The sequence below is a fragment of the Rhinoraja longicauda genome, chromosome 4 (genome assembly GCF_053455715.1).
Source record: "Rhinoraja longicauda isolate Sanriku21f chromosome 4, sRhiLon1.1, whole genome shotgun sequence".
NCBI classification, from domain to species: Eukaryota; Metazoa; Chordata; class Chondrichthyes; order Rajiformes; family Arhynchobatidae; genus Rhinoraja; species Rhinoraja longicauda.
The window spans coordinates 17,354,618-17,378,793 of record NC_135956.1 but is presented as its reverse complement, the minus strand read 5'-3'; the positions used below and the strand labels follow the sequence as shown (position 1 = coordinate 17,378,793).

General features: G+C 42.5%; 1 protein-coding gene across 6 annotated transcripts in view; it reads right to left on the bottom strand.

Annotated features, from left to right (window-relative positions):
- dlgap1a (discs, large (Drosophila) homolog-associated protein 1a) overlaps positions 1-24,176 on the bottom strand; it is a 539,147-nt gene that overhangs the window by 326,056 nt on the left and 188,915 nt on the right. The window lies entirely within an intron of this gene.

Genomic DNA, 24,176 nt, shown 5'->3' with positions numbered 1-24,176 from the left:
TGTACATTCCTGATTCCAAACACATATTGCAGAAAAATATTTGGACACAAGGAACAGCAGATACCGGTTTACAAAAAAAAAATACAAAGGATTAACTCAGCGAGTTAGGCAGCATCTCTGGAGAACATGGATAGGTGATGTTTCGGGTTGGGACATAAAATTATTTCCTCATTTAATTCTTAATTCACTTCTCTCCTTTTGATGTCACGTCTTTGACGCTCTTATGAGAGGGTGCAATTTCCCACTACTCAGAGTCATAGAGATATAGAGTCAGAGTCATACAGTGGGGAAACAGGCCCTTCAACCCATCTCGCCCATGCCGACCAACATGCCCCAACTACACTAGTCCCACCTGCCTGCATATGGTCCTTATTCATGTACCTGTCTAAATGTTTCTTAAACACTGTGATCGTTCCTGCTTCAACCACCTCCTCCTATGCTCCATATATCTACCACCCTTTGGGTACTCCAATGTCATCATTTTCTATCCTCCAAGCCTTCACCTCTAAAACCAACAGAGATCCAGACTTTCTTATCTTTTCTTGCAATTATAGTCTTTCATCCAAAAAACCATGCTCGTAAATCTTTACCAGACCCTCTAGTGATGTGATATTTTTCAATGATGAGGAGATCAGAAATGAACGGCTGTGTTCTAGAGAATTTAACATTACTTCTTTATAAAGCCAGAATTATATATGATTTATTAAGCTCTTTCACAGCCACTTTCAATAAATTGTGCACACACATCCTCCAGGGGCCTTTCCTCTTGCATTCCTTTTAGAACAGCTTCCTTATTTTATATTGCCTCACCTCATTCTTCTACAAAATGCATCACCTCCCGTTTTTGCACATTAAACTCCATCTGCTACGTGTCTGCCTCGTCCAATCTGTTTACACGCTGCTGCAGTTTAACACCTTTAGGGTGATCACGGTGGCGCAGTGGTAGAGCTGCTTCCTTAGGTTAATTGGCTTGGTGGATGTGTAAAATGTCCCTAGTGTGTGTGGGATAGTGTTAATGTGCGGGGATCACTGGTCGTTGCGGACTCGGTGGGCTGAAGGGCCTGTTTCTGCGCTATATCTCTAAACTAAAACCAAGCTAAACTAAACCTTTCTTGTCACAGTTCACAATGTTGCCAAATTTGATGGCATCTGCAAATTTAGAAATTATATCAGTTGGCCTGCATTCCCAAACCCAGATTTTAAAAAAACCAATAACATCATAACCAATCTTAGGGGAATACCATCACTTGTCTTCTTCTAGTCTGCAAAATAAGGCAGGGGATTGTACAATCAAAGGGACAATATTGAGATGAGAGGTGTGGAGGAACAGTAAACTGTAGCAGGACAGATCACAGGATTAAGATGCATGAAACAGATATGGCTGGTCCCTTTAATAAAGATAGACACAAAGTGCTGGAGTAATTCAACAGGTCCGGCGGCATCTCTGGAATTTAGAAGGATCAGAGAGGATCTTATAGAAACATATAAAATTCTTAAGGGATTGGACAGGCTAGATGCAGGAAAAATGTTCCCGATGTTGGGGGAGTCCAGAACCAGGGGTCACAGTTTAAGAATAAGGGGTAGGCCATTTAGGACTGAGATGTGTGAATCTCAGAGAGTTGTGAATCTGTGGAATTCTCTACCACAGAAAGCAGAGGAGGCCAATTCACTGGATGTTTTCAAGAGAGAGTTAGATATAGTTCTTAGGACTAACGGAATCAAGGGATATGGGAAAAAAGCAGGAATGGGTTACTGATTTTGGATGATCAGCCATGATCATATTGAATGGCGGTGCTGGCCCAAAGGGCCGAATGGCCTACTCCTGCACCTATTTTCTATGTTTCTAAACGGATTGGTGATGTTGATCGATTCCTGGGATGGCAGGACTTTCATATGAAGAAAGATTGGATAGACTCGGCTTGTACTCGCTGGAATTTAGAAGATTGAGGGGGGATCTTATAGAAACTTACAAAATTCTTAAGGGGTTGGACAGGCTAGATGCAGGAAGATTGTTCCCGATGTTGGGGAAGTCCAGAACAAGGGGTCACAGTTTAAGGATAAGGGGGAAGTCTTTTAGGACCGAGATGAGAACGTTTTTTTTCACACAGAGAGTGGTGAATCTGTGGAATTCTCTGCCACAGAAGGTAGTTGAGGCTAGTTCATTGGCTATATTTAAGAGGGAGTTAGATGTGGCCCTTGTGGCTAAAGGGATCGGGGGTATGGAGAGAAGGCAGGTACGGGATACTGAGTTGGATGATCATATTGAATGGCGGTGCAGGCTCGAAGGGCCGAATGGCCTACTCCTGCACCTATTTTCTATGTTTCTATGTTTTCTATGTTTCAGGTCGGGGCACTTCTTCAGACTGAATGTTGGGGGTACGGTTGGTAAAGAGCTGGAAGTGAGAAAAAACCATGACCCATCAGGGCCAGTCACACAATTGAACTCAGGCAGGGCGGTACCTGGTAAACCCATTGTTGGCTCGGGAAGGTGTGATCTCAAGAGGAAAACAGTAGGAAAACTGTGGAGCTGGTAAAAAGATGAGGGTGGAGGAAGGGGGCAAGGGGGGAGCGATGCTCTATGTAAAGAGATTTTGTTGACACTGTATACATCTGTTGTATCAGGGAACTGTTCACAGGCTGCAGACTCAGTGTTGTGCATTGCACATTTATAGAACAGTTGCAATTGCACAAGAGAGGGTGCACAGGAATTCACAAGTGTGCTGCATTACGGGAAAATTGGAGCTGGGTTGAAGAGACTGGGTCCACCCTCTGAAGAGCAGAGAAGATTGAAGCATGTTAAAAACTGTAATGCTTGAAATACTCAGCAGTTCAGGCAGCATTAATGGGGTGGCATAGTAATGCTGGCAAGTTTTGTACAATTATCAGAGGCATAAAAAGGATATATCGTCAGAGGGCAAAGGTGTCTAGAGCTAGTGGGGGCAGTCATATGATCAAGAGGAAAAATTCAAAGGGAATCTGAATGGAATTTCATCCGGATGGTGGGGAATATCTGGATCACTCTGCCAGGGCGGCTCAGTGGTGCAGTGGTAGAGTTGCTGCGTAATAGTGCCAGAGACCTGGGTTCGAACCTGATCTTGGGTGCTGTCTGTGTGGAGTTTTGTATGTCCTCCTTGTGACTGCGTGGGTTTTCTCCAGGAGATTTGGTTTCCTTCCATGTTCCAAAGACCTGGAGGTTTGTAGTAGGTTAATTGGCTTCTGTAAATTGTCCCCAGTGTGTAGGTCGGACTCGGTGAACCGAAGGGCCTGTTTCCAAGCTGTATCTCTAAGCTAAACAATCTGGCTGATGAGGTGATAGAGTCAGATGCAATCACAAGGCATTTGATAAGAGCCTTGAATTAGGAAGGCGTAGAGGGACATGGAATTAATGCACGCAAATGGGTTTAGTGCAGAGGAGCAACATAGTTGACATGGGCAAGTTGGGCAGAAAGAGCTGTTTTTGTGCGGTATGGTTCTGATTATATGATATACCTTTAAAACAAGTGTTTAATTTAGTTTAGTTTGGAGATACAGCACGTAAACAGGGCCTTCGGCCCACCAAGTCCACACCAACCAGCGATCCCCGCACGTTAACACTATCTTACACACACTAGGGACAATTTTTTAAAACATTTTATTGACAATAGGTGCAGGAGTAGGCCATTCGGCCCTTCAGCCATTCAATGTGATCATCGCTCCTTTTATATTATTTTAGACCAAGCCAATTAAACTACAAACCTGTATATCTTTGGAGTGTGGGAGGAAACTGCAGATCTCGGAGAAAACCCACGCAGGTCACGTGGAGAATGTCCAAACTCCGTACAGACAGCACCCATAGTCAGGATCGAACCCGGGAGTCTGGCTCTGTAAGGCTGCAACTCTACTGCTGCACCACCGTGCCACCCCAAGTGCAGTGCATTCAATACAAATCTACATTTTCCACAGATACTTCCTATTTGCGGTAGCAATAATGAAATGTCTTGTTTGGTTTAGATTGACATTTAGCAATTGCCGTTCAGCCTTGCTTTGTAAGCGGTGTATTCACTAAATGGTCTGCAGCTGCAATTTATTCTGCAGAAGCACTGGAGCAAAATGACCCCGAGTTTCAAATCTGAGCCAAATCTTTCATAAACCTTTTGTTTGCAGACCACAGCATTAATTTCTAATTAGCGGAAGAATTATCGTCTGGTTAATGATCACGTCTTCCCCGAAGATAATATACATATTTTTTTTTGTGGTCACCTTTATTAAAAGAAGTGTGGTTGAACAGAATTGGAGCAATCTTCACTCAACCAGCAGATCTGTGTAATCCTGAGGGAGAGACATAGCGAGAGTCTTTAATAATATGAGACAGCCCCGGCATTAGAGAAGCAGGCATGGTAAATCTTTTTTAGTCACTGTGTATGGATGAATTGCTGACAACGAGATATAAAATAAAAAAGAAACAAATGTTAATGGAGGATCCACAATTACAGATGCCCAAAATACGGCTTGAACGTTGGGAATTTACAAATATGGTTTTCATCAATTCAAAGCAAGTTAAAAATAAACGTATTTATCAAGTGTCTGCTTTTTTCTCCTTTTTTTCAAGCTTGTCAACACTCACACATGATTATTTGGAAATCATTCATCACAACACCATTCCCCCCCTCCCCACCGAGTGTATTTTAAATGCCAGGCAAACCCAATAGTAAGACATTTATTCACAAAATGCTGGGGTAACTCAGCAGGTCAGGCAGCATCTCAGGAGAGAAGGAATGGGTGACGTTTCGGGTCGAGACCCTTCTTCAGACTGATGTCCTTTGTCCCGCCCCCCTGACATCAGTCTGAAGAAGGGTCTCGACCCGAAACGTCACCCATTCCTTCTCTCCTGAGATGCTGTCTGACCTGCTGAGTTACTCCAGCATTTTGTGAATAAATACCTTCGATTTGTACCAGCACCTGCAGTTATTTTCTTACCATAGTAAGAGATGTTTGAGCCTGTGGATAGGACAGGTTTGGAGGGATATGATGGATAGGACAGGGTTAGAGGGATATGGACCAAGCGCCGGCAGGTGGGACTAATGTATCTGGGACATGTTGGCGGGTGTGGGCAAGTTCGGCCGAAGGGTCTGTTTCCACACTGTATCTCTGATTTAACTGTGGGCCGATATTACTGGAGTCAAATGGGAGGATGATACTGCCTTTTAAGGTGTTAACTCTCTAATGAAGTGCTTTCATGTCTTCATTCCAGGAGTCTACTTGCGCTATCCCATTGTTGAAAAAGTCTGAATCCCATAAATGGCATTGATAGGTGATAAATGTTTGCCGAATAATGAAAGGCCTGGATAGAGGGGAAGTGGAAAGGATGTTTCCAGCAATGGGACAGTCTAGAACGAGAAGGCACAGCCTCAGAAAAAAAAGGACCTACCTTCAAAATGGAGAAGAGGAGGAATTTCTTTAGTCAGAGAGTGACGAATATGTGGAATTCACTGCCACAGACTACTTTGGAGGCCGTCATTGGGTATATTTGAAGTAGAGATTGATAAGTTCTTGATTAGTAAGGGGGGGCGAGGTCAAAGGTTGTGGGGAGAAGGGAGGAGAATGGGTTGAGAGGGAGAAAGAGATCAGCCATGATCGAATGGTGCAGCAGACTCGATGGGCCAAATGGTCTCATTCTGCTTTAATGTCTTATGGTGAGCCAAGGAATGGACTATCCATCGGGGCTGGTTACTATCCTTGCTTCCTTTTGAGCTGACCACCTGCTTGATGTTATCAGTGGGAGGCCCAGCTGATTTTAGAGGCTGAATCAATCTCATGTAAACACAGCAGGCACGTTGGCAACACCATTGGCAGTTTGGGCTTTGGATGTTTGTTTAAACTTGGGAAGCAGAAGATTTGGGGGTGAAATTGAGCAGAAAGTTTCTTGCAGCAGGCAAATGAGCAGCGTATTAAACTGGCAGAAATCCCTAAAGGGCCTGTCCCAGTTATGCGGTTTTTAAGGCAACTGCCAAAGCCATAGCAGATCGCCAACATTTTTTTTACCCTACGACCATGACCACGACAATGACCACGACAATGACCACGACAATGACCACGACAATGACCACGACAATGACCACGACAATGACCACGACAATGACCACGACAATGACCACGACAATGACCACGACAATGACCACGACAATGACCACGACAATGACCACGACAATGACCACGACAATGACCACGACAATGACCACGACAATGACCACGACAATGACCACGACAATGACCACGACAATGACCACGACAATGACCACGACAATGACCACGACAATGACCACGTCAATGACCACGACAATGACCACGACAATGACCACGACAATGACCACGACAATGACCACGACAATGACCACGACAATGACCACGTCAATGACCACGACAATGACCACGACAATGACCACGTCAATGACCACGACAATGACCACGACAATGACCACGACAATGCCAAGTCAGGCCGATACAAGTTACTTTTTTTGTGAAACTAGCACCTGGCTAAGAGATTACACCGTCTTCGGAAACATCGCAAAATTCCCACGCTTACCTGACCGTCAAACTGTCGCCTCCAATCTATCTGTCAAATGTCCTGACGGTAAATAAATTGGTTAAACAAAACTATCTTCTGGTATCTTCAAATGCCTTTTCTTAATTTTAGTATTACGTGCTTCTAAATGCATCTGCCACAAGGGTTTTTCAGTGAACCTCCAGCAGAACAAATGCTTTCCTATGGGAGACTTGGAACCTGGTTTTAACGTGACGTCTGGGACTTTTCTGAAAGACAGCGAGAACCCGACTGTCAATACTGTTGTCCCCACTGCCTTTGTATAAGCCTCCCCGGTATCAACATCTTTTACTTATCTAGTCCTCGTGAAATTCATCCATCCTCAGTACCGGAGACAACCTAGCAAACCTGGGGACAGCATGTGACAGCACCCGCAATAAGGTACGATATTTGGCGACAAGCCAGCTGTTGGCGAGAAATTTCTAGCAGGTAAATTTTTCCGTGACGGGCCGAGATCCGCTGCGATTCATTGAAGACTCCTCACGATCATGCCCGCGACACCCCGGCAAACGTTCGGCGACAGCCTAGTCGCCAACAGTCGCCTTAAAATCGTCTAACTGGGACAGGTCCTTTAGACTCAAAATGTACAGGAGGCTAGGGACAAAAAATACTGCAATATCCCTCCATGGATCTTTCTAAATACCATTGCTCCTTCCAGATCTGGAATGATCACAAGATTTGGGCACTGGTTGACAAAATGATAGTTACAGAATAGAATAAGGGCTTTGGGTGTCTTGATAATGTTAATTAGCCCCTTATATCATCAACTTTGATTTTTGGCCTGATTCTATATTATTTATTTTAATTTTTCAGGATGTGGACATGATTAACAGATAGAATTTCCCATGCCTAATCACCCTTGTGAATATGATGGTGAGTTGACTTTATTAATCACTACAGTTCCAAGGATGTGGGAGGAAATTGGAGGTTTGCCACACGGGTCACAGGGAGAACATGCAAACTCCACACAGACAGCACCCGAGGTCAGAATCGAACCTGGGACTCTGGCACTGTGCGGCAGCAGCTCTACCAGCTACGCCACTGTTTTGCCCACTAAATCTAAACTATTGCTCTGAGCAGTTATGATGCAGTTGGACTGTGATCAAATTTTCCTCCAGCCGTTTTAAATGAATGTTTTGAACGTTGAATGAAGAAGGTATAAATAAAAGAAGATAGACACAAAAAGATGGAGCAACTCAGCAGGACAAGCACCATCTCTGAAGAGAAGGAATGGGTGACGCTTTGGGTCGAGACCCGTCTTCAGATAAGATTGCCTTCCCCATTCTTCTTCTTCTACTGAAAAATTGAACCAGCCAGGCAAAACTTGCCTGCCCAGTTATCCAAATTCCATTTTTTCTCTTTTTTCCGATTCCTTTTAATAACAACAGTTTTATTAATCAGCATGGAAATTCAGAATATTTCAACATTAGGGTTGTGCTTTAGACCTTAAAGCTCCTCGAAACATTCAAGCTAATTGTGGTCAATTGGTACCTTACTCTCATTCACTTGCTTTTGCTCCATAAGCATTGCACATACAGCATGGAAAGTCAGTCTACAGCATGGAAACAGGCCCTTCAGCCCAACTTAAAAATCTATTTATATCATTCTTGAATTTTAAACACCCAGAAGGTTCTGAACAGTGCTTTTGAATGCACCCGTCTTCCTCTCAATTCTCATTATTTTATCAGCATTAAGAAAGTTATCCATTTTTTCTTCCTAACAATAACAGTGTAGGTTATATAGATATTGCCTGGTCACCAGGCTGCACTTTTATTCATGAAATACATTTCAATGGTTAAAAATTTCAACAGAGGTACATTAACTAGTTAAGAAGGGCCCTGACCTGAAACATCACCTATCCATGTTCTCCAGAGATGCTGCCTGACCCACTGAGTTACTCCAGCACTTTGTGTCTCTTGCTTTGTAAACCAGCATCTGCAGTTTCATGTTTCTACATTGAATTGTGATTATGTATTTATTTTCCTTTGATTTATCAGTCAAAACTATTCACGGAATAAACATGATGGAATGTTTTGTGGTTGTATATTTTAACAATTTCTGTCAGATATTGCTGTAAACACTGCTTTGAAAGTCTGATATTTTTTGATGTTATACTTTAGCACTCAAAAACGAATACGATCCCTAATGGTAGTCAACTCGCTGGTTTTCTCAACTGGGAAGATTTAAGTCTCTGTGGCTTTTACATGCACTTCATTGCAAGTGGCATGACAGTGTGCAACCCTTCATGGTAAATAGGGCTATCAGAAAAACAGGTAGACTACCACAAATGTACCTACTGACTAATGACTCTTAGTTCTTTAAACAAATTTTATATTAACTCACAGACTAATAATAGTTTTGATTATTCTGTTGCTGAGAGCAATTGCCATCATGTGTTGAACACATCCACAAAATAGCAAATTAAAAAGTTTCATGTTTACTTTCGGCAGTAATCTGCACTTGATTAATTCAAGAAGTGTCATAATTTTGAAAGCAGGCTTCTCTATCACATTTTTGGGCATTTCTCAGGTGTTAACATCATCGTTAGTTATAGAATCTCATTTAATTAAATGCAACCTCTGTGTAAAACTATTTTTCTTGATTTGTTTTGCATTATTCTTTCATCTTGAAAATACGATTCTTCCGTTATTCCATGCAAATATTCATTCTTTTTACATGAGCTATAAGTTTCAATTGGATTTCCTAACAGAGACCTTTGCCAATTTTACAGGAACTTTGCAAGGTCATATTCACCTTTAAATGAGTACAAAATTCTACATTTTGCGCAAATTTATAAAACGTATCCCGTCTATTGCATTTAATTTTGTCTTAACTACTTAAACTACAGAAACTCACCAGGTGCTAACATGGCTGAGATCAGTTAAAAATCTGATAATCAAAACTTGCTTAAATTATTTAATAATGATCACCGTGAGTAAATGGGCTACAACCTCTAATATTATTAAAGGTCTCTAACATTATACAGCTCGCAATTTTCTCTTACAGTTGAGGAAAGCCATCCTAATTTATCCAAGTGTAACAAAGACATCTTGCTGTTAGATTAGAAATTTTAGTGTGGAAAATATGTCCGAAGATATATAGTTCAGCTTAGTTTAGAGACACAGTGCGGAAATAGGCCCTTCGGCCCACCGAGTCAGCTCTGACAAGCGATCACCACACACTAACACTATCCTACACACTAGGGACAATTTACAATTATACCAAGCCAATTAGCCTACAAACCTGTACGGAATGTGGGAGGAAACCGGAGCACCCGGAGAAGACCCACGCAGGTCACCGGTAGGAAGGAAATGCAGATGCTGGACAGGCAGCATCTCTGGAGGGAAGGAATGAATGACGTGTCGGTTCGAGACCCATCCAGAGATGCTGCATGTCCCGTTGAGTTACTCCAGCATCTTGTGTCAGGTCACAGGTAGAACGTATAAACTCCGTACAGACCACACCCATAGTCAGGATTGAACCCAGGTCTCTGGCGCTGTAAGGCAGCAGCTCTACCGCTGCACCAATGAGCATAATCAAAGAAAGGAATGCCTGCTAAGCGAAAAAAAAAGGAAGATATTTGTGGACACGGCAGTTTCCATCCTGTACGACCCACACCATTCCATCCATTGCTGAATGTAACTGTTCTTTGACCTATTTGAAGATGTTTATCTCCACAATTTTAACTGGGGAAGAATTTCCTGCTATTACCTTTCATTAGTTGAACCTGCACCCAGTGACAGTCAGTGATTAAAATTGGAAGGAAATCTATTGCAGACAAGTTCACTCCAATTTACCAGTAGAGTCTTGACACTAACGCGGCCACTGTCAATCGACTTTCTTCCATGTTTCTTCCTCAAAATCAATCAACTATTTTCGTTCTGCTTCCATTCCGCTCCACTAAATCTTATTGCTGGTTTCTCATTTTAACTGGCAGGAAATCAACTCTGGATTCCTTTTTAAACTGAGCCCACACACACACACAGATGATAAGGGATCGGAACAAAATGAATGTATATATATCCACACATATATATGTGTGTGTGTATATATATATATATATATACATATATATATATCCACACATATATATGTGTGTGTGTATGTAATTCATACCAATATATATATATATATATATATATAATTCATACCAATATATATATATATATATATATATATATATATATATAATTCATATATATAGTTCATATATATTCATATATATAATTCATATATATATATATAAACTAGTACGGTTGGGGGGAGGGACTCAAACACAGATAGCTAATAGGCAGTGTGTGAGGCAGGAGGCAGAAAAGGGAAACACTCAGACCCAATATGTAGGAGAGAAAGAAGTGAAAAGAAATAAACAGAATAAGAAATGATGGGTCCCTTAAATGTGTATATTTTAATGCTAGGAGCATTGTAAGAAAGGTGGATGAGCTTAGAGCCTGGATTGACATCTGGAAGTATGATGTTTTGGCGATCCGTGAAACATGGTTGCAGGAGGGTTGCGATTGGCAATTAAATATTCCAGTATTTCATTGTTTCAGATGTGATAGAATCGGAGGGGCAAGAGGTGGGGGTGTTGCATTGCTTGTCAGGGAGGATATCACAGCAGTGCTTTGGCAGGACAGACTAGAAGGCTCGATTAGGAAGGCTGTTTGGGTGGAACTCAGAAATGAGAAAGGTTTAGCAACACTTATAGGGGTGTATTATAGACCGCCAAATAGGGAACGAGAATTGGAAGAGCAAATATGTAAGGAGATAGCAGATATTAGTAGTAAGCACAGAGTAGTGATTGTGGGTGATTTCAATTTTCCGTATATAGACTGGGAATCACATTCTGTTAAAGGGCTGGATGGTTTGGAGTTTGTAAAATGTGTGCAGGATAGTTTTTTGCAGCAATACATTGAGGTACCTACCAGAGAAGGGGCAGTGTTGGACCTCCTGTTAGGAAATGAGACGGGTCAGGTGACGGAGGTATGTGTTGAGGAGCACTTTGGGTCTAGTGATCACAATGCCATTAGTTTCAATATAATTATGGAGAAGGTCAAATCTGGACCAAGGGTTGAGATTTTGGATTGGAGAAAGGCTAATTTTGAGGAGACGAGAAAGGATTTAAAAGGAGTGAAATGGAACTTTTTGTTTTATGAAAAGGATATAATAGAGAAATGGAGGATATTTAAAGGTGACATTTTGAGAGTACAGAGTCTTTATGTCCCTGTTCGGTGGAAAGGAAAGAATAATAAATTGAAAGAGCCGTGGTTTTCCAGGGAAATTGGACACTTGGTTCGGAAAAAGAGGGAGATATACAATAAATATAAGCGGCAGGGAGTAAATGAGGTTCTTGAGGAATATAAAGAATGTAAAAGGAATCTTAAGAAGGAAATTAGAAAAGCGAAAAAAAGATATGAGGCTGCTTTGGCAAGTAATGTAAAAGTAAACCCTAAGGGGTTCTACAGATATGTCAATGGCAAAAGGATAGCGAGGGATAAAATTGGTCCATTAGAGAGTCAGAGTGGACAGCTATGTGCTGAGCCGGAAGAAATGGGGGAGATATTAAACAATTTCTTTTCTTCGGTATTCACCGAGGAGAAGGATATTGAATTATGTGAGGTAAGCGAAACAAGTAGAGTAGTGATGGAAATTATGAGGATTAAAGAAGAGGAGGTACGGACACTTTTGAAAAATATAAAAGTGGATAAGTCTCCAGGTCCTGATAGGATATTCCCCAGGACATTGAGGGAAGTTAGTGCAGAAATAGCAGGGGCTATGACGGAAATATTTCAAACGTCATTAGAAACGGGGATGGTGCTGGAAGATTGGCGCATTGCGCATGTTGTGCCTTTGTTTAAAAAAGGTTCTTAAAGTAAACCTAGCAATTATAGACCTGTTAGTTTGACGTCTGTGGTGGGAAAATTAATGGAAAAAATACTTAGGGACAATATATATAATTATTTGGATAAACAAGGCCTGATTAGAAACAGTCAACATGGATTTGTGCCTGGAAGGTCATGTTTGACTAATCTTCTTGGATTTTTTGAAGAGGTTACCAGGGAAATTGATAAGGGCAAGGCTGTGGATGTTGTCTATATGGACTTCAGTAAGGCATTTGACAAGGTTCCACATGGAAGGTTGATTAAGAAGGTTAAATCGTTGGGTATTAATAGTGAGGTTGCAAGATGGATTCAACAATGGCTGAATGGGAGATACCAGAGGGTAATGGTTGACAATTGTATGTCAGGTTGGAGGCCAGTGTCTAGTGGAGTACCCCAAGGATCTGTGTTGGGTCCACTGTTGTTTGTCATTTACATTAATGATCTGGATGATGGTGTGGCAAATTGGATTAGTAAATATGCAGATGATACTAAGATAGGTGGTGTAGTTAATAATGAAGTTGAGTTTCAAAGTCTACAGAGAGACTTGGGCCTTTTGGAAGGGTGGGCTGAAAGATGGCAGATGGAGTTTAATGCTGATAAATGTGAGGTGCTGCATTTTGGTAGGACAAATCAAAATAGGACGTACAGGGTAAATGGTAGGGAATTGAGGAATGCAGTGGAACAGAGGGATCTGGGAATAACTGTGCATTGTTCCCTGAAGGTGGAATCTCATGTAGATAGGGTGGTGAAGAAGGCGTTTGGTATGCTTACCTTTATAAATCAGAGCATCGAGTATAGAAGTTGGGATGTAATGTTAAAATTGTATAGGGCATTGGTGAGGCCGAATCTGGAGTATGGTGTGCAGTTCTGGTCGCCAAATTATAGGAAGGATGTCGACAAAATGGAGAGGGTACAGAGGAGATTTACTAGAATGTTGCCTGGGTTTCAGCACTTAAGCTATAGAGAGAGGTTGAACAGGTTGGGTCTTTATTCTTTGGAGCGTAGAAGGTTGAGGGGGGACTTGATAGAGGTTTTTTAAATTTTGAGAGGGACGGACAGAGTTGACGTGGGTAGGCTTTTCCCTTTGAGAGTGGGGAAGATTCCAACAAGGGGACATAGCTTCAGAATTGAGGGACAAAAGTTTAGGGGTAACATGAGGGGTAACTTCTTTACTCAGAGGGTGGTGGCTGTATGGAATGGGCTTCCGGTGGAAGTGGTGGAGGCAGGCTCGATTTTAGTATTTAAGAGTAAATTGGATAGGTATATGGATAAGAGGGGATTAGAGGGTTATGGTCTGAGTGCAGGTCGATGAGACTAGGTCAGGGAGAGTGGTCAGCGTGGACTGGTAGGGCCGAACGGGCCTGTTTCCGTGCTGTAGTTGTTATATGGTTATATGGTTATATCAATATATACATATATATACATACATATATATACATATATATATATATATATATATACTCCAGGTATATACACAATACTCCAAATGTGGTCTGACCAGTGCCTTTTAAAGCCTTAGCATTACATCCTTGTTATAGAGGTTATCTATTTTTACCAACTCCTTTTAGCTCTTTTCAAAACTAGATAGGTTTAGGTTTATTATTGTCACATGTGTCGAGGTACAGTGAAAATCTTTGTTTTTCATGCTATCCAAACAGGTCATTTATACCACACATAGATGCAATCATTTCATATTCAAGCAAAATAAATAGAGCAAAAGGGAAGAGTTTCATGCATCTTTAACAAGTTCATGAATCTTTAACGAGTTTATGAATCTCTAAAACTCTCTTCTCCAAAAGATGGTGGATGCAGAGTCTTTGAATCTTTTAAAGGCAGATGTTGATAAATACCTGATAAGCAAATGGAGTTTGAAAAGTCATTGGGGAAATTGGAGGGTTGAGTTTAGGATGAGATGAGCCATAATCTTATTGAATGTTGGAGCAGGCTTGTGGGCTGAATGGCCTACCCTTGCTGCTAATTTGCTTGACCCAATACGAGGACAGGTGGCACAGTGCCAGACACCCGGGTTCGATCCCGACTATGGGTGCTGTCTGTACAGAGTTCGTACGTTCTCCGCGTGACCATGTGGATTTTCTCAGAAATATTCGGTTTCCTTCCACATGCCAAAGACATACAGGTTTTGTAGGTTAATTGACCTAGTATAAATGTAAATTGTCCCCAGTGTGTGTAGGATAGTATTAATGTGCGGGGATCGCTGGTTAGTGTGGACTCAATGTTACGAAGGGCCTGTTTCCGCACTGTGTCTCCAAACTAAACTAAACTAATAGACTAGTTCCCGTGTGAGTATCAGATCATCACCATTCACCTTTGCTGTACTCCATGGCTCTGAAATATAGCAATATTTATTTCAGCACTACATGTTTGAAAATGTATTATTTTTAATGTGGTAGCAAGTAATTATATTTAGGAAGGAACTGCAGATGCTGGTTTACACTGAAGATAGACACAAAATGCTGGAGTAACTCAGCGGGTCAGGCAGCATCTGTGGGGAGAGTTTTGCACATCCTCTCTCCGACGAGTTCTCTCTCGTTGCCACCATTCCATATCTCTAGTCTCCCTCTCCCCTGACTCTCAGTATGGAGAAAGGTCTCAAACTGAAATGTCACCATTCCTTCTCTCCAGAGATGCTGCCTGTCCCACTGAGTTACTCAAGCATTTTGCAAGCATTTATGGCTTGTTTAATGCAATACCAGACATTTGAAAGATTCCGCCTGTGGTCTGTTTTTGCACATCTGCCATGATTTCTGCATCAGCAGCAAACAAAATCGCATCATTTCCAGTTCAATATTCCTTTTGTAGCACGGAGAAAGTTACACCAAGTTGGACTGAACATTAGTGTTCATCAACGCACGGCTGCTGTGACCATTCAGTCCACCTGTTGTAAACTTCCCAGGTTGGAAACATCAAATACTAGAGGGCACAGCTTTAAGGTGAGAGGGGCAAAGTTTAAAGTTTGAGTTTAGTTGATTGTCACGTGTACCAGGGTACAATGAAAAGCTTTTGTTGCGTGCTATCCAGTTAGCGGAAAGACAATACAAGATAACAATCGAGCCATCCACAGTGTACAAATATGTGATAAAGGGAATAATGTGAATCACGTTTCGTGCAAGATAAAGCCCAGTGAAGTTTGATCAAAGATAGTCCGGTGATCTACAATGAGGTAGATAGTAGGTCAGGAGTGTGTCGGAAGGAACTACAGATGCTAGTTTGCACCGAAGAAAGACACAACAAGCTGTAATGCTAGAGCTCAGGACTGCTCTCTAGTTGTTGGTAGGATGGTTCAGTTGCCTGAGATAAAAGGTAAAGGCCTGATAAAGGACGTGTGGGGCAAGTATTGTTTGCAGAGGGCCAGGAACACGCTGCCTGGGGGTGGTTGTTGAAGCACCTATGTTAGCGGTAATTAAAAGACTCATGGATAAGTATTTGGATATGCAGGGAATAAGGGTGATGTGTAAGTTGAGCAGTGTTGGTCTTGGCATCATGTTCAGCTCAGACTGTGGGCTGAGGGGCCTGTTCTTGTGCTGCACTGTTCTATGTTCTGTTTGGATGAAATATCATTTCTTATCCATTGTACATCTGATCTATATTTTCTCGTTTTAAAACAGGCCGACAGAGATAGAGATGACCGTGAAAAATCCATGCTTGGAAATTCATTTGAATATACTTCCAATGATTCAAACCAGTGAAACACAATGGTCTAGAATGTGTTGATGGGTAGCTAGTGACCATCGTCACTTTGCTGAGCTGGGAAAGGTTATATCCCTCATAACTTCATAAGTTCATATATGTTCATAAATTCATAAGTTCCAGGAGCAGAATTATGCCATTCAGCCCATCGAGTCTATCCCACCATTCAGTCATGGCTGATCTATCTCTCCCTCTCAACCCCATTCTCCTGCCTTCTCCCCATAACCCCTGTAACCCGCACTAATCAACCTCAGCTTATAGCGTGACTTCTAGAGTGTCTAGCATGGAGACTCAGGTTCGATCCTGACTTCGTGCGCCGTCTGTACGGAGTTTGTACGTTCTCCCCGTGACCTGCGTGGGTTTTCTCCGAGATCTTCAGTTTCCTCCCACACTCCAAAGACGTACAGGCTTGTAGGTTAATTGGCTGGGTAAATGTAAAAATTGTCCCTAGCGTGTGTAGGATAGTGTTAATGTGCGGGGATCGCTGGGCGGCACGGACCCGGTGGGCCGAAGGGCCTGTTTCTGCGCTGTATCTCTAAATGTAAAAAAAAAGGCTTTGATAGCATGAATTTTTAGAAGATTATCTTGGTGTTTCTGGGATGGTGCCTTCATTCCTGCCTTCAACTGTAGCCTAGTTGCAACTCACTGCACCTCATGTAGTGACCGAGGTAGCTTTATCTGAAGCACCCTCAGATCTGCTTGTCTGACCCACTGAGTTTAATTTAGTTTAGAGATTCAGCAGGGAAGGAAACAGGCTCTTTGGCCCACCGAGTTCACGCTATCCATTGATCACCCATGTACATTAGTTCCACATTATCCCACTTTCTCATCAACTCCCTGCACACTGAAGGCAAAGAGGCCAATTGACCTTTAAACCCGTACGTCTTTGGGGCGTAGGAGGAAACCAGAACAGCCGCAGGAAACCCATGTGATCACAGGGAGAATGTGCAAACTCCACATAGACAGCACCCGAGGGCAGGATCGAACCCGAGTCTTTAGCACTTTGCGGCAGCAAATCTACCAGCTGCCCAACTGTGCCGCCTCATTATTCCAGCACTCTGTCTTTTTTTGTTAGATATCTCTTTAGATCTCATGGAGGCATTTTAAGATCAATTGTAACGAGGCTGCAAAATGTAATTGATGGGTCAGATTTCCTAGGAAACTGACTGGGGAACATTAGGCAAGTTTGATCAGCAGAGCAGGTGGGAATTTAAACCCGTCTGTGTCTCAACAGAGTAAAGGCTCACTTACTGCAGCTGCTGTCTTTATTCCCCCTGGCAAATGTTTGTAGATAGTGCTTGTGTGAATACTAGGGTTTCTTCAACCTTAGTAGGAAGGAAGAAGTGAATAACAGTGGGAAATCGATAATCTGACCAAGCGCAGTTACTGCTGCCACATGTTAGGAAGGTTCTTCTTTTGGATTCTCTGTCTGAAGAGAATTCTTCAGAATTGGATTCTCTCTGCCCGACCCAGAACGTCACCTATTCCTTCTCTTCAGATACGCTGCCTGACCCGCTGAGTTACTCCAGCATTTTGTGATATATCTTAGGAAGGTTCCCTTGTTGTGGAACATGACATCACCCTGGTCACTCCCTCTGCTCCCTTCTCCCATCAGGCAAGAGATACAGAAGTGTGAAAACGCATACCTCCAGATTTAGAGATCGCCTCTTTCCAGCTGCAATCAGGCAGATGAACCATCTTCTCTAGAGAGTACACACAAAATGCTGGAGTAACTCAGCAGGACAGGTAGCATCTCTGGAGAGAAGGAATGGGTGACGTTTCGGGTCAAGACCCATCTTCAGATTGGGAAACCAAAAGAAGAACCATCCTAACATGTGTCAGTCTGAAGAAGGGTTTCAACTTGAAATGTCACCCATTCCTTCTCTCCAGAGATGCTGCCTGTCCCGCTGAGTTACTCCAGCATTTTGTGTCTACCTTCGATTTAAACCAGCATCTGCAGTTCTATCCTACACATCTTCTCTAGAGGGTAGTCTTGACCTGCCATTGACCTCTTTGGAGATCTTTGAACTATCTTTAATCGCACTTTTCTGGACTCTATCTTGCACTAAATATTATTCCTTTTATCCTGATTCTGTACACTGTGGACGGCTTGATTGTAATAATGTAGTCTTTTTGCTGATCGGAGAGCATGCGACAAAAGTGCTTTTTACTGTATCTTGGCACACGTGACAATAATAAATTAAACTAAAACTAAACTGAACTAAATTTGGAGAAACAAGGAACTGCAGATTTACAAAAAGAAAAAAGACACAAATTGCTGGAGTAACTCAGCAGGTCAGGCAGCATCCCTGGAGAACATGGATTGGTGGTGTTTCGGGTCAGGACCCATCTTCACTCCTTCAGTCTGAAGAAGGGTCCCGATCTGAAACATCATCTATCCACGTTCTCCAGAGATGTTGCCTGACCTGCTGAGTTACACCAGCACTTTGTGTCCTTTTAAAAGCGAAAATTTGGACCTTGACGCACATTCGGTGGAGATACCAAGAAGAAACATCATTCGTTTTCCATTAGATTTGCGTGTGACTTAGTAATGGGTAAGGGAACAAAGTGCTGACAAAGGACAAGTGAAGTGGAAAAGCTGGAAGTGATGAAAGTTGACGCAGAATGCTGGAGTGACTCAGCGGGTCTCCGGTGAAAAGGAATAGGTCGAGACTCTTCATCTGAAACGTCACCTATTTATTTTCTGCAGAAACACTGCCTGGCCCGCTGAGGTACTCCAGCATTTTGCGTCTATCTTCAGTGTGAACGAGCATCTGCAGCTCCTTCCTACACAGTGATGAAAGTTGTGTGTTTTTGAGAAGGGGATTAGTTCAAAAACAGAACGTGGTTGAAACAGCAGAAGGGTTTACTTTTATAACCGGGTTAATAAAATTCCTTATCTATTGACTATACAACTCCCTCTGTTGTTCTGCCTCTTCAAACATGCTTCCTGATGGGAACTCTACTTAGCAAACCTGCAAACTCTGTCACCGAGAACAAAAACATTTGATCTTCAGTCTGAAGAAGGGTCTCGACCCGAAACGTCACCCATTCCTTCTCTCCAGAGATGCTGCCTGTCCCGCTGAGTTACTCCAGCATTTTGTGATACCTTCGATTTGTACCAGCATCTGCAGTTATTTTCCTAAAAACATTTGCTGCTTAACAGTACCATCAATTCCAAGCTCCCCTCTCAATCACAAGGCATCCTGACATGGCAGAATACCCCCATTTCCTGAATCAACCCCCTGCAACTTTAACACATGACTCAGAGCAATGCATGTCATCACTTCCTTTGGCCAACAGGGGATAGGTGACCCGTTGAGTTACTCCAGCATGTCTGGAGAAAAGGAATAGGTGACGTTTTGGGTCGAGACTCTTCTTCAGACTGAGAGACCTTGAGAACTCACTTTCAGGAAGCCTGAATATGAATGAGATGTTTATCATCAGCATGGAAACGGGCCCTTCGGCCCACTGAGTCCACACCGATCGTCAATCACCCGTAAACTAGTCCTATGTGATCCCACTTTCACAGCCTACACACGAGGGGCAATTCACAGAGACCGATTCATCTACACACCCTCGTGTCTTTGGAATGTGGGAAGAAACCGGAGAACCCGGAGAAAACCCAAGTGGTCACTGGGGGAATGTACAAAATCTGCACAGACAGCACCCATAGTCTGGATCAAACCCAGATCTCTGGCACTGTGAGGCAGCAGCCCTACCGCTGTGCTACCATACCGCGAAATGCCACCGATGTACAGATCTTACGATTTCATGTGATCTCACGATTTCCAATATAATCACATTTGATTAATGCTGAACATTGAACAATTAGATTTCTGAGACGATGCTGGAATGCCCTTTCCCATTCACATCGCCCGCGAATGTTGAATTAATTTGCATAATTCCCAGGATAAATTCAAATATTGTCACATATCTGACATACAAATTTGTTTGATGATTTATGCATCCAGATCACTTGTTTATGTTTCTTTCTCAGGAGAGTTACAGCTGAGCTGTAGATTAATTGAGAGTGTGGATTGTATTTCTTAGGCCCAAGGGATAATGTTGCCTTGCAAAATAAATTAGTGTGATCCAAGCTTAAACATCACAGACTTCTGATATATTACAGTGACTGCTCCAATCCTTTAATGTGGCAGGTTAACTTCTGAATACGGTCAGCTGCAGCAAGCTGCTGGCACATTACTCTGGTGTCTACTCGTTGGGGAGCTTGAATTATAAATATTGTAATAAATGTTAGAATAGCTATTGTGAAACAAATTATCACAGGTAATACAGGTGTCAGAGGTTATGGGGAGAAGGCAGGAAGAATGGGGTTAGGAGGGAGAGATAGATCAGCCATGATTGAGTGGCGGAGTAGACCTGATGGGCCGAATGGCCTAATTCTACTCCAATCACATGACCTTATGACCTAATACAACATTCAAAAGGAATATTCTATATGTTTCACAACATTGAGCTTTAACCCGATAGTCAACTTGCCTGGAAATCTTATCCTTTTTGAAAGGACACCAGTCTAAAGATAATGTAGGCTAAAACCATTTGTCACTGTGGATGAGGGGTAGCAGAGATTGACTGCCATTAACAGTGACAAAGTTGTTCCTGACATGACTGACCACATGTCTTTGTCAGTGGAGAGAGTGTGAAACTCACAATTAATTGTGACATTTCTGAGATACGGACACAAGGAAAAATAAAATGTGTTGCAGGCGATATTCAGTGCGGATAAACACGCTAGGCGCTTTTAGATGTTATCAATCAATCAATCAATCAAACAATTTTTATTTGTATAGCACATTTAAAAACAACCCACGTTGACCAAAGTGTTGACTTTAGAGATGCAGCACGGAAACAAGCCCTTCCACCCACCGAGTCCACACTGACCAGCGATCACCCTGTGCACTAGCACCATCCCACACACACTGGAGACAATTTATAATTTATAGAAGCTAATTAATTCCCACACTCCCAAGATTAGTGTGTGGAAACTGGAGCACCCAGAGAAAACCCACGCGGTCATGGGGAGAATGTACAAACTCTGCACAGACAACACCTGTAGTTAGGATCGAACCTGGCGCTGTAAGGCAGCAACTCTACCGCTGCACCACTGTGCTGAGTAATTGTTGAAGCTGTACATAGTGCAAAATGGCAGGCCAGGCACAAACTGTACAGTGTGGAAACTGGAGCACCCAGAGAAAACCCACGCGGTCAAGGGGAGAATGTACAAACTCTGCACAGACAACACCTGTAGTTAGGATCGAACCTGGCGCAGCAAGGCAGCAACTCTACCTCTGCACCACCGCACCGAATTCTGGAGAGACCCCATGAATGTTAGAACAAATGGAATGTGCCATCCCCTGCAATGACTGAAAGGCTATCCAGCTGACTACGTCAACTGCTCTCGGCTGCAAAGAAAAGATTCATTCGAAGAGTTGAGAATGGATTGAGAAAATGTATCCATTGTGAACACCCATATGTAATTGACCTCCCCATTAGTACAAAAGGAGGTTTTAGAATGCATGCACGGGCAACAAAAGACAAAATATCTCATACATAAAAGCAAACGCCAAGCTGGTCCTCCATAAAACAATGCCAGTTCCATACACATTGATGACCGAACAAAACGTTAATGGCAGCTTCAGAGCTGTTCAGGGCTTGTGAATGGGAATTAGGTGTTAGAAAAAAATGTGATATTCAGGGTCTGAAGGAAGGAACAGGGGAACTGTGTAGGAAGGAACTGCAGATGCTGGTTTAAACCGAAGATAGGCACAAAAAGCTGGAAATGGGTCTGATTAATTGTTCCAAATGGACTTAAAGGGGTTAAATGTGCTATAATGGTTCATTGAGACTATCATTCCATGAAGCCTTGCTCAGGCCTCATGAAAGATTCCTCTGATCTAAATAATTCACAAGGCATTTAAATAGTATTTAGTGTTCCTAAGCGACCCTTAAAATACCAGGTGGAATATTTAGACTGCACTTTGATTCTCAGATAATTGGATCTTATTGTACTTGACCCAGCACAAACTTAGCAATTGGTACTTCTCCACCCCTCCACCCATTATTCCCACAGCTGCCTTAACTTTCAAAGCCTTCATGTTCCAGTTGAACGCCTGACCTTACTACTGCTGTTGTTACTGCAGCTACCCTGAGAAACAGAGGAATTCACGAGCAGCAATTAGAGCTGAGATGGCAGGAACTAAGGCTCCTGACTTGTCCCACCCCATCATTCCTTCTTCTCCCCGCTCCTGTCAGGTAGAGGTTACAGAAGCTTGAAAACGTTTCAGGCAGAGATGGATAGATTCTTAATCAGTATGGGTGCTAGGGGTTATGGGGAGAAGGCAGGAGGTTGGGGATTGGAGGGAGAGATAGATCAGCCAGAGATATACGCATAAAACTGGAGTAACTCAGCGAGATCAGCCAGGATTGAATGGCTGAGGAGACATGATGGGCCAAATGACCTAATTCTGCTCCTATCACTTATAATCTTATGAACATATGAACGTGCACAGCCAGACTCAGGAACAGCATCTTCCCCTCTTTTATCAGGAAGCTCCTTCCCGAACGGTGCTTCCGAACGGTAAGCTCGGGTAATGTCCAATTCCTCTCTACCGCATCACGGACATTGGACTTTGTCTATGGAACTAGTGCGCTACAATGCTGACAACTATATTCTGCACTCTGTATCTTCCCCTTTGCTCTACCTAATGTACTTGAGTTTGACTTGATTGTATTTATGTAAAGTATTATCTGATCTAGACACAAGGCGCTGGAGTAACTCAGCAGGTCTGTCAGCATCTCTGGAGAGACGTTTCGGGTCAGGACCCTTCTTCAGGCTGAAGTCAAATGCGTGCAGAAAACTTTCCTCGGCCAATATATAGATGGCTCTACAAGGAAGAGGGCAACATTTGACCCACTGTTAGGAAATTGGGAAAGGCACGTGACTGAACTGTTTTCAATAGTGGAGAATGAATGGGTAGAACAAAATGAATATATCTGACAGGGTGACTCTAAAAGGGTTAATGGGGTTCACCTTAACAGATATATTTGCATATTGAAACCACACACCTTCAGATTCAGGGACAGTTTTTTCACAGCTGTTATCAGGCACTGAACCATCCTATCACCAATCAGAGAGATTTGCTGAGCTGCCATCTACCTCATTAGAGACCCTCAGACTATCTTTAATCCGACTTTTCCTGACTTTATCTTGCACTAAATGCTATGTCTCTTTATTCTGTACCTGTACACTGAGGCCAGCTTGATTGTAACCATGCATAATCTTTCTGCTGACCGGATAGCATGCAACAAAAAAAAGCTTTTTTGAAACGTGACAATAAACTAATCCAAATTAGTTTGAAGAAGGGTCTCGACCCGAAACGTCACCCATTCCTTCTCTCCACAGATGCTGCCTGTCCCGCTGAGTTACTCCAGCATTTTGTGTCTACCTTCGATTTAAACCAGCATCTGCAGTTCTTTCTTGTTCATAAATTAATATTCACTTTGTTCCTTCATCTTTTCCGTTTCTGAAAATGAACTTCCCGGTCCTGACAAATGGTCCCAGATTTGAAACATTCCTTGTTTGCCCTTTCACAGATGCTGCTTAACCTGCTGAGTGTTTCCAGCATTTGTTGTTTTTATCTCAGATTTCCAGCAATAGTTTTCTTTAATTTTTAAGAACTCTTTTTCTCTCTATAGATGTGGAATGATATGCTGAGTATTTCAGACATTTGTTTTTTTTTGGTTTGCATCATTTGCAAACCATTAAACATGGTCCTTAAAACTAACTAAAGCGAGAGGAGACTAAAGATATTATAGCACCATTTATGCATCATAGAAAGCATTTTATCAGGAAGCATCACAGCTTGTTTTGGGAACAGCACCATCCGAGACCGTAAGAAATTGCAGCGAATTGTGGACGCAGCCCAGACCATCACACAAACCAATCACCCTTCTATTGACTCCATTTACACCTCACGCTGCCT